The sequence below is a fragment of the Salvia splendens genome, chromosome 1, assembly GCF_004379255.2.
Source record: "Salvia splendens isolate huo1 chromosome 1, SspV2, whole genome shotgun sequence".
NCBI classification, from domain to species: domain Eukaryota; kingdom Viridiplantae; phylum Streptophyta; class Magnoliopsida; order Lamiales; family Lamiaceae; genus Salvia; species Salvia splendens.
Window position 1 is genome coordinate 24,897,269 of NC_056032.1, and position 8,349 is coordinate 24,905,617.

The 8,349-nt window shown below is 40.2% G+C and overlaps 1 long non-coding RNA gene across 1 annotated transcript; it reads right to left on the reverse strand.

The window, feature by feature from the left end:
- Positions 1 to 611: 611 nt before the first annotated feature.
- Positions 612 to 1,873, reverse strand: LOC121805137. The gene is made up of 3 exons (XR_006051265.1): positions 1,762 to 1,873; positions 1,605 to 1,679; positions 612 to 658 (listed from the first exon to the last, which is right to left on the reverse strand). It is a non-coding gene; the product is annotated as an uncharacterized LOC121805137 (long non-coding RNA).
- Positions 1,874 to 8,349: the final 6,476 nt, after the last annotated feature.

Sequence of the window (8,349 nt, forward strand, 5' to 3'; positions counted from 1 at the left end):
GGAAATCCAGTGAAGTGCCTCGAACTCTGTCCCTTTCCTTGTTAATGGTCATCGAGTCAAAGTTTTTAGGGATAATTCAGAGTTGTGTGTGGTGGAGGAAGTGCCACTACGCGCACTCTCTATTATCGCCTAATCGGTCTAGTGAGTAAGTGCTCTCGACGAATTCCTGGGTCAGGTAAATGGGAATGCATTTTTAATCTATACACTGAACTAGGGGACCTCGAGAGTACTCAATTGAAAGTGTAAATAGTTTAATTGCTTTCCAAAAAGTAAAAAATTACCAAACAAAGAAAAAATATAATCTTCCAAAAATATTTTCGAAACACCAGACTTCTTAGGGAAATTGTTTTGTCACATGTTGAATCATTGATGTCACGCCCGCATTTTCTACGGATAGAAAGCACGGTTGATCGTGCACTAGTCCGAGCAGGGTTTGCGGCCCTACTGGGACCCGAATTCGATTAAACATACATGGCATAGCCACTTCAGATAGGTTCATTCAAATACAAAACATGGCAAGACAAACACTTTCCACCTCCTTTCACATAAAAAGTATTTAGGACATAGTCCTTATTTAAAAAGAAAGCCCACCTCAAATGCTTAACTCCTCAATTAATTTCCTTTCCCTCGATATCACGTCCCGCTTGCAAGGAATCACCTTTAGCATTTTAAATAACACATAAATCAACACAATGAATCAAGTAAATGAATAAGATGCATGCACCCTAATTAAAGTCGTTTGTCTCGTTTCTCGGTTTTCGAATATTCAGTGGCCGCATTCCTCCGTTGGCTCCTCGCATTTCCACCACGATGTCGAAATAAGTTCCCAAAATTTATTTAAGCGTATAATTAAATTCTCGCCTTCATTTCCTTAAAAAAAATATTTATTTCGGATTTAAGATGAAATTATTCGTACTTCAAATTATTCGGGAGCTAATTAAATATTTCCCCACGATTAAATTTTATTATTGACCCAACAATTCAATTAAAATCCCGAGACTTAATTATATCACCCCACCCTTATTTCTCCAAACTTAATTAGTGACTCCCAACAAAACCCAAAAACTAAATCAAGACCTCAATTTTAATTGTGAGGCCCGATTCTTTTAACCAAGCAAAAGGCCCAATTCCATTTTAAAAACAACACAAAAGCTCAGCATAGTACATCATCTTCTTCACGCCCTTTTACTCATTCTCTCTCTCCCTATCTCTCTCTAATTCTTCTTCACCCGAAATCGGGCAGTTCCTCCCATTTTCCTGGCACTCCCCACACCGGCGACCGCCACTCCCAACTGAGCTATCCCCGCCGTCGATTCGTCCACCGCCACTGCCTCCGTCATACGCCGCTGCTCCGTCCCCTCCGGGAGACGCTGTCGTCGCTGCCGGGAGACACGACGCCGCTGCTGTCAGTAGCGTCGTCGGTCAGTCTCACCCACTCCGTTGCCCCGATCTACCCCAAAACAGCCCCGACGCCTCCGATTCCAAACCGGTTCGTTAAAGGTTCAATCTTTATTCGATTTTGTTTTGATTACCATATTGTTAGATTGGTTACAGAGCTTATGAGATGCACGAAATCTAGGTTATTGCAGAAGAAATTGATATACCTTTGGAGAGGAAAAATTGCCTAGCAGCTGAAGGAATTGAATTCACGGTAGTTTTGTATTTTTTTTATCCTCAAACTGTGATGTCAAGCAAGAATTGTGGCAGGAGTCAGTAAATTGCGATTTTGTACTCGCAGAATTGAATTTGAAGGGATAATACCTTTAGTTTGATCGAGCAATTGGAACGTAGAAGATTTCTCTATGTTACTTTCCTCCGATTTTGAATATATGAGCTGGTGTTGGGAGTAATATAGAGGAATGGTTGTTAAAGATACGGGAAAGATTTAGGGGTGAGAAGAGTGGGGCGGTTTCAACGTGAGTTGAGGGGAGGAAGAAAATCTCTGCTGAAAAAAATTGAATTAAGGAAATAATGGCTATATTAAAAGTAGCCCAATTGAATAAGAATAAATGGGCTAAAAAAAGACAAAGATGATAGGCCCAAATATATATAATTTTAGTACATTGATTAAATTGTGGTGTTTTATTATTTTAGTACATTGATTAAATTGTGGTGTTTTATTATTTTAGTACTTTGGTGTTATTCCAAGTACATTGTAAACGAACGCCGAAATTTTCCCATCGACGATTCTCGCGTCAATCTCGTCGACAATTTACACCACACAATTAATCAACAACACGATTCAAAACATTCGTCGATCTTTCGATAAAACATATTCATAGATTGTCGAAACAAAACAAGGACGCTTAAATAAATCAAAAAAATACCCCAAAAAGAAAGGAAAAAGGCGGGCTTTACAATCTACCCATCTTAACAAAAATTTCGTCCCGAAATTTGCTTAGATCATTCAAACAACTCTGGGTACTTCTCCCTCATCTTGTCTTCCAATTCCCACGTAGCTTCCTCAACACCGTGATTCCTCCATCGAACCTTTACCGAGGCAATAGACTTATTTCTCAACTCTTGCACTTTCCGATCCAGAATGGCTTCGGGCTTTTCTTCGTAACTCAAATTCGGATTCAAAATCATCATCTCCTCTTGATGAATTATGTGGTTAGGGTCGAACATATACTTTCTCAATTGTGACACATGGAAAACGTTGTGTACTCTCCCAAAGCTTGGTGGTAGCGCCAATCTATACGCTATGGTACCCACTCTGTCGAGAATCTCATAAGGTCCAATAAATCGTGGTCTCAACTTGCCTTTCACACCGAACCGAGTTATTCCTTTTGACGGGGCTACCTTCAGAAAAACTTTATCTCCTGCCTCAAATTGGAGATCAGTTCTTCGAACATCAGCATATGATTTCTGTCGATCCTGAGCTTCATTGATCCTCTCACGAATTTTTCAAACAATCTCAATCATTTCTTCCACTGTGTCTGGTCTAAGAACTCTTCTCTCACCCACTTCATCCCACTAAAGTGGTGATCTACACTTCTTCCCATACAATGCCTCATACGGGGCCATGTTAATAGTTGCCTGATAACTATTGTTGTAAGCGAACTCTATTAGTGGCAACACTTCCTCCCAACCTACTCCTCGATCTAGCACTACGGCTCTCAACATATCCTCCAAAGTCTGTATCGTCCTCTCTAATTGCCCATCAGTCTGCGGGTGGAATGCAGTGCTGAAATTCAACTTAGTGCCTAACTCTCGTTGTAGGCTCATCCAAAATCTAGAGGTAAACTTCGCATCACGATCACATGTAATAGTAACTGGTACTCCATGTAGACGTATAATCTCTTTCACATACATCTTAGACAACTTATTGGCTCCATAGGTATCACGAATCGGCACAAAGTGAGCAGATTTTGTGAGACCATCAATAATCACCCAAATAACAGTATTTCCTCGTTGTGATCTCGGTAATCCTGTCACGAAATCCATTGCAATGTGCTCCCATTTCCACTCCGGTATCTCAAGTGGTTGTAGTCTCCCATAAGGTCGTTGATGTAGAGCTTTCACTTGCTGACATGCTAGACACCTCTCCACAAATGCCGCTACATGCTTTTTCATGCCATTCCACCAAAATTGTCTCTTCATATCTCGATACATCTTGGTACTCCCTGGGTGCGCAGTATACGGTGTTTCGTGTGCTTCCCTCATGATTTCATTCCTAAGCCTTTCGTCTCTAGGCACGCACAACCTGCCCTTAAATGTGAGGGCACTATCCGCTTCCTCGTGAAAATATTCTTTCTCCCCTGTCCTCACTTCCGAACGGATTTTCTCAAGTAAAGTATCGCGTCTTTGAGCTTCCACGATTCTAACCCTTAGGTTGGGTTCCATTACCAAGATGGCGATCATTCCTTCCACTGTCTCGGGTGCTCTCACTACCTCCAATCGCATTTTACTGAACTCGTGTATCAAGTTCTCTTCGTTCGTGAGAAAAGTGGCCAATTGAGGTTGAGACTTTCTACTTAGGGCATCAGCCACTACATTCGCCTTTCCTGGGTGATAGTTTATACTGCAATCATAATCCTTCACCAACTCAAGCCATCTAAGCTGGCGCATGTTCAAATCCTTTTGTTCAAAGAAGTACTTGAGGCTTTTATGGTCCGTATATATCTCACATCGAACTCCATAAAGATGGTGTCTCCAAATCTTCAAAGCATGTACAACTGCTGCCAACTCCAAGTCATGCGTCGGATAGTTCAACTCATGCGGCCGCAACTGCCTTGATGCATACGCAATCACTTTCCCATTCTGCATAAGTACACGTCCGAGTCCAACTTTTGATGCATCGGTATACACCACGTAGTTAGTGTCTGGTTCTGGCACAGCGAGAATTGGTGCGGTGGTCAACTTCTCTTTTAGTAACTGGAAACTGGTCTCACACTCCGGCGTCCAATTCACTTTGACCCCCTTTTTAGTTGTTGCGTCATTGGCCTTGCTATCTTAGAGAATCCCTCGATGAATCTCCGATAATATCCCGCCAGTCTTAGGAAACTCCGAATTTCGTTAGGTATGGTTGGTGATTTCCATTTCTGTACAGCTTCCACCTTTGCAGGATCTACTCGAATTCCATCTGCACTCACTATGTGCCCAAGGAAATTCACTTCTTTGAGCCAAAACTCACACTTACTGAACTTAGCATAGAGTTTCTCGGCCCTTAACGTCTCCAAGGTAGTCCTCAAATGTTTTTCATGTTCCTGTTTGTTCTTTGAGTAGATAAGGACATCGTCAATGAAGACTAAGACGAACTTGTCCAAGTATGGATGGAACACACGATTCATAAGGTCCATAAATACGGCCGGCGCATTTGTCAATCCGAAAGGCATTACTATAAACTCATAATGGTCGTATCTAGTTCGGAAAGCCGTCTTGGGTACATCTTCTCGTCGGACTCTCAGTTGATGGTATCTCGATCTCAAATCCATTTTCGAGAATACTCCAGCTCCACGGAGTTGATCAAACAAATCATCTATCCTCGGCAGTGGATACTTGTTCAACTCTCGATAATCTATGCACATCCTCAATGTTCCATCCTTCTTCTTCACGAACAACACTGGTGCTCCCCACGGCGACACACTGGGTCTAATGAAACCCAAGTTTAGCAACTCTTATAGTTGTATCTTAAGTTCTTCCAATTCCTTAGGCGCCATACGGTACGGTGCCTTAGATATCGGTGCTGATCCTGGCTCCAAATCAATTGTAAACTCCAACTGTCTATCGGGTGGTGGTCCTGGCAAGGCGTTGGGAAAAACATCTGCGGCCCTACTCAGACCCGAATTCGTTTCACAACACAACCATATAGCCTAACGGAGTAAATTCAGACGAACTAGGCATCAGGCACACAATCTCAATCAAAACAATCCATGGCATGACATAACAAGTTAAACCACTCTTATAACACCACATCATATTTTCGGAAAATAAAAAGATTTGTAAGGAAAGCCCATCTCGTTGGTTTAATCAATTCAATATCCACTTAAGGCAACCCTCGTTCCTTGTGCTCACGTACACACAATAACCATTGCCAATCATCACAACACAAATCAGCCTTCCATAAATTCACATTACCATGCATGTCCTATCGTTCCTTTTATCATTCCCTTAATTTACCCATCCCAACATTCATCAACCTAAGGAACAACATGCCATAATATTTCTCAACGTGTAACACATAATCACGTCACAGGATACCTTCCCAAATCATACATGCATCATATAATTCATTTACTCAGTTAAAAATTAGAACTAAAATAAGATCCTTTGGTCAGTCAAACACACGTCGGAATCCACTGTCCGAACACCACAGTTTTCAGGTCTCAAAATTTTGAAATTAGGGTTTCTTCCTCATTCAACCAAACATAATTTTTCATGCTCCCACACACAAACATACTTTAAAAGGTTCTCACAATCATGTTCTCATATAACCACACATCATTCACCAATGAATCATTCAAATTTTACTCATATTCATTCACAATCGCATATTCACATTTTTCTCATACAAATACAAATTCCCACCGATTAGTTTTGCGATCTATGATGCCTACACTCACTATATGCATGAAGGAATCAAGAACATGGTTTCAATGGAGAAGATGAGGAAAATATTTAGTTATACCTTCTTGAATCGAAAACTAAACGGTAGAAGCAAAGATTGATGCGATTCGTCGGGAACTCTTGAAAATCAAACTTCAATGGATGCAAGAACAATGATGGAAGAAATTTTGGAGAGGATGAAGAGAGGGAGGAGAGGTGAGGCACAAAAATTATGAGGGAGAATGGGGGCTAGGGTTTAGTTTAGGTGATTATATAGTCCTAGGTTTAATCCCATAAATTAATTAATTAATTAATTGTGGAGGAATAAAATAGAGGCCAATAAATATAATCCCACGATTAAAAAGAAGGCAAAATTTCGAAAATTAGGTTAATAAATTGAATAAGGAATTTATTTGGTATTTACTTGGAGAGTAATAGATTCACAATTTAGGAAATAAGTCAATGAATATTCCATAAACAAGGGAACAAAATAAATTAAATCTCCAATTAGGAAATAATGAGGGAAGGGGCGAAAATCTTGATGGTGTGCACAAAGAAATTATTTAAATCCTCAATTAAATAGAATAGGATTTAAATTTGGTAATTTCTTTATAGGAAAAGACTCTCATAAAATAGACAGCAATAAAATAGATTTCCCCAAGTAAATTAAGCTAAAAAAAGTGTGGGATGGAGACACAATAGAAGGAAAATATTCACATCCCCAGTTAATTTGGCTTAGGTATTATTTTGGTATTGAATAAAGGGAATTCCACAAAATAGGAAACAAATATATTCTCCTCTGCAAATAGGGGGGCGAAAATTGGCTTAATTAGCCATAAGGAAATAGTGCAACTCTTAATTTAATTGGGGTGAGGGAATAAAATGTGGCAAGATTTAATTGGATTTATAATAAATGAAGGAATCAACAAGGTACCAATTTTATCAAAGAAACCAATTCATCCTCTTAATTCAAGTAGAGGATATCCGAAACTCACAAAAATAATAGGTTAGAGTTCGAGTTTCATGTAGCACAATTTAGGGATAATTTGATTTGGATTTAATTTGGATGAATATCTCAAAACAATTAATTAAATCCAAGAAAATTTCCAATAATTGGAGGGGCCGACAATAGCCACTTTATTTAGCTAGAACAAGATGCATGATCTTTATTTAAATTGATTTCTCACATTAAATATAACTAGCACTTCATTCCAATTTCCCCATGACGATTTATTCCACATAATCAAATTCAATCACGTAGCAACAATTTAAATTTCATTTATGAAATTTTCAATCGACATATCTTAAATAAATGATCACTTCTTATTGATGAATCACGTGCTTGGGGTCGAACACGTACTTGCGCAACTGCGACACATGGAATACGTTGTGCACGTTCCCAAAACTGGGAGGTAACGCCAAGCGGTACGCTACAGGGCCTACTTCATCAATAATCTCATACGATCCTACAAAACGCGGTTTCAGCTTGCCCTTCACTCCAAACCTCACAACTCCTTTCGTAAGGGATACTTTCAAGAATACTTTGTCACCAACATCGAATTTGATTTTCGTTCGACGCACGTCAGCATACGACTTCTGCCTAGCTTGAGCTTCTTTGATCCTTACGCGGATTTGATGTACAATTTCGGTCATTTCCCTTATAGCGTCGGGTCCTAACATCTTCCTCTCGCCAACTTCATCCCAATAGAGTGGGGATTGACACTTCCTGCCATACAAAGCTTCATACGGAGCCATATCGATCGTAGCTTGATAGCTATTGTTGTAGGCGAATTCAACCAACGGTAGAACAGTTTCCCAACTTTCCCTTCGATCTAAGACAACGGCTCGCAGCATATCCTCAAGTGTTTGAATCGTCCTCTCTGACTGCCCGTCCGATTGCGGGTGATAAGCTGTGCTGGAGTTCAATTGTGTGCCCAATTCCCGTTGCAAACTAATCCAAAATTTTGATGTGAACTTCGTATCGCGGTCGGATACAATGGTCTTTGGCACTCCATGCAAACGTACAATCTCCTACTATCTTGGGCGCTTTCACTATCTCCAATCTCATTCTGTCGAGTTCGCGAATCAACGCTTCCTCTTGCGTTAGGAAATAAGCCAATTGCGGTTGGTTCTTCCTACTCAAAACATCGGCTACTACGTTTGCCTTGCCCGGATGATAGTGAATACCACAGTCGTAATCTTTCACGATCTCTAACCAACGTCGCTGCCACATATTTAACTCCTTTTGCTCGAAGAAATACTTGAGACTCTTGTGATCCGTATATATTTCGCATCTCACTC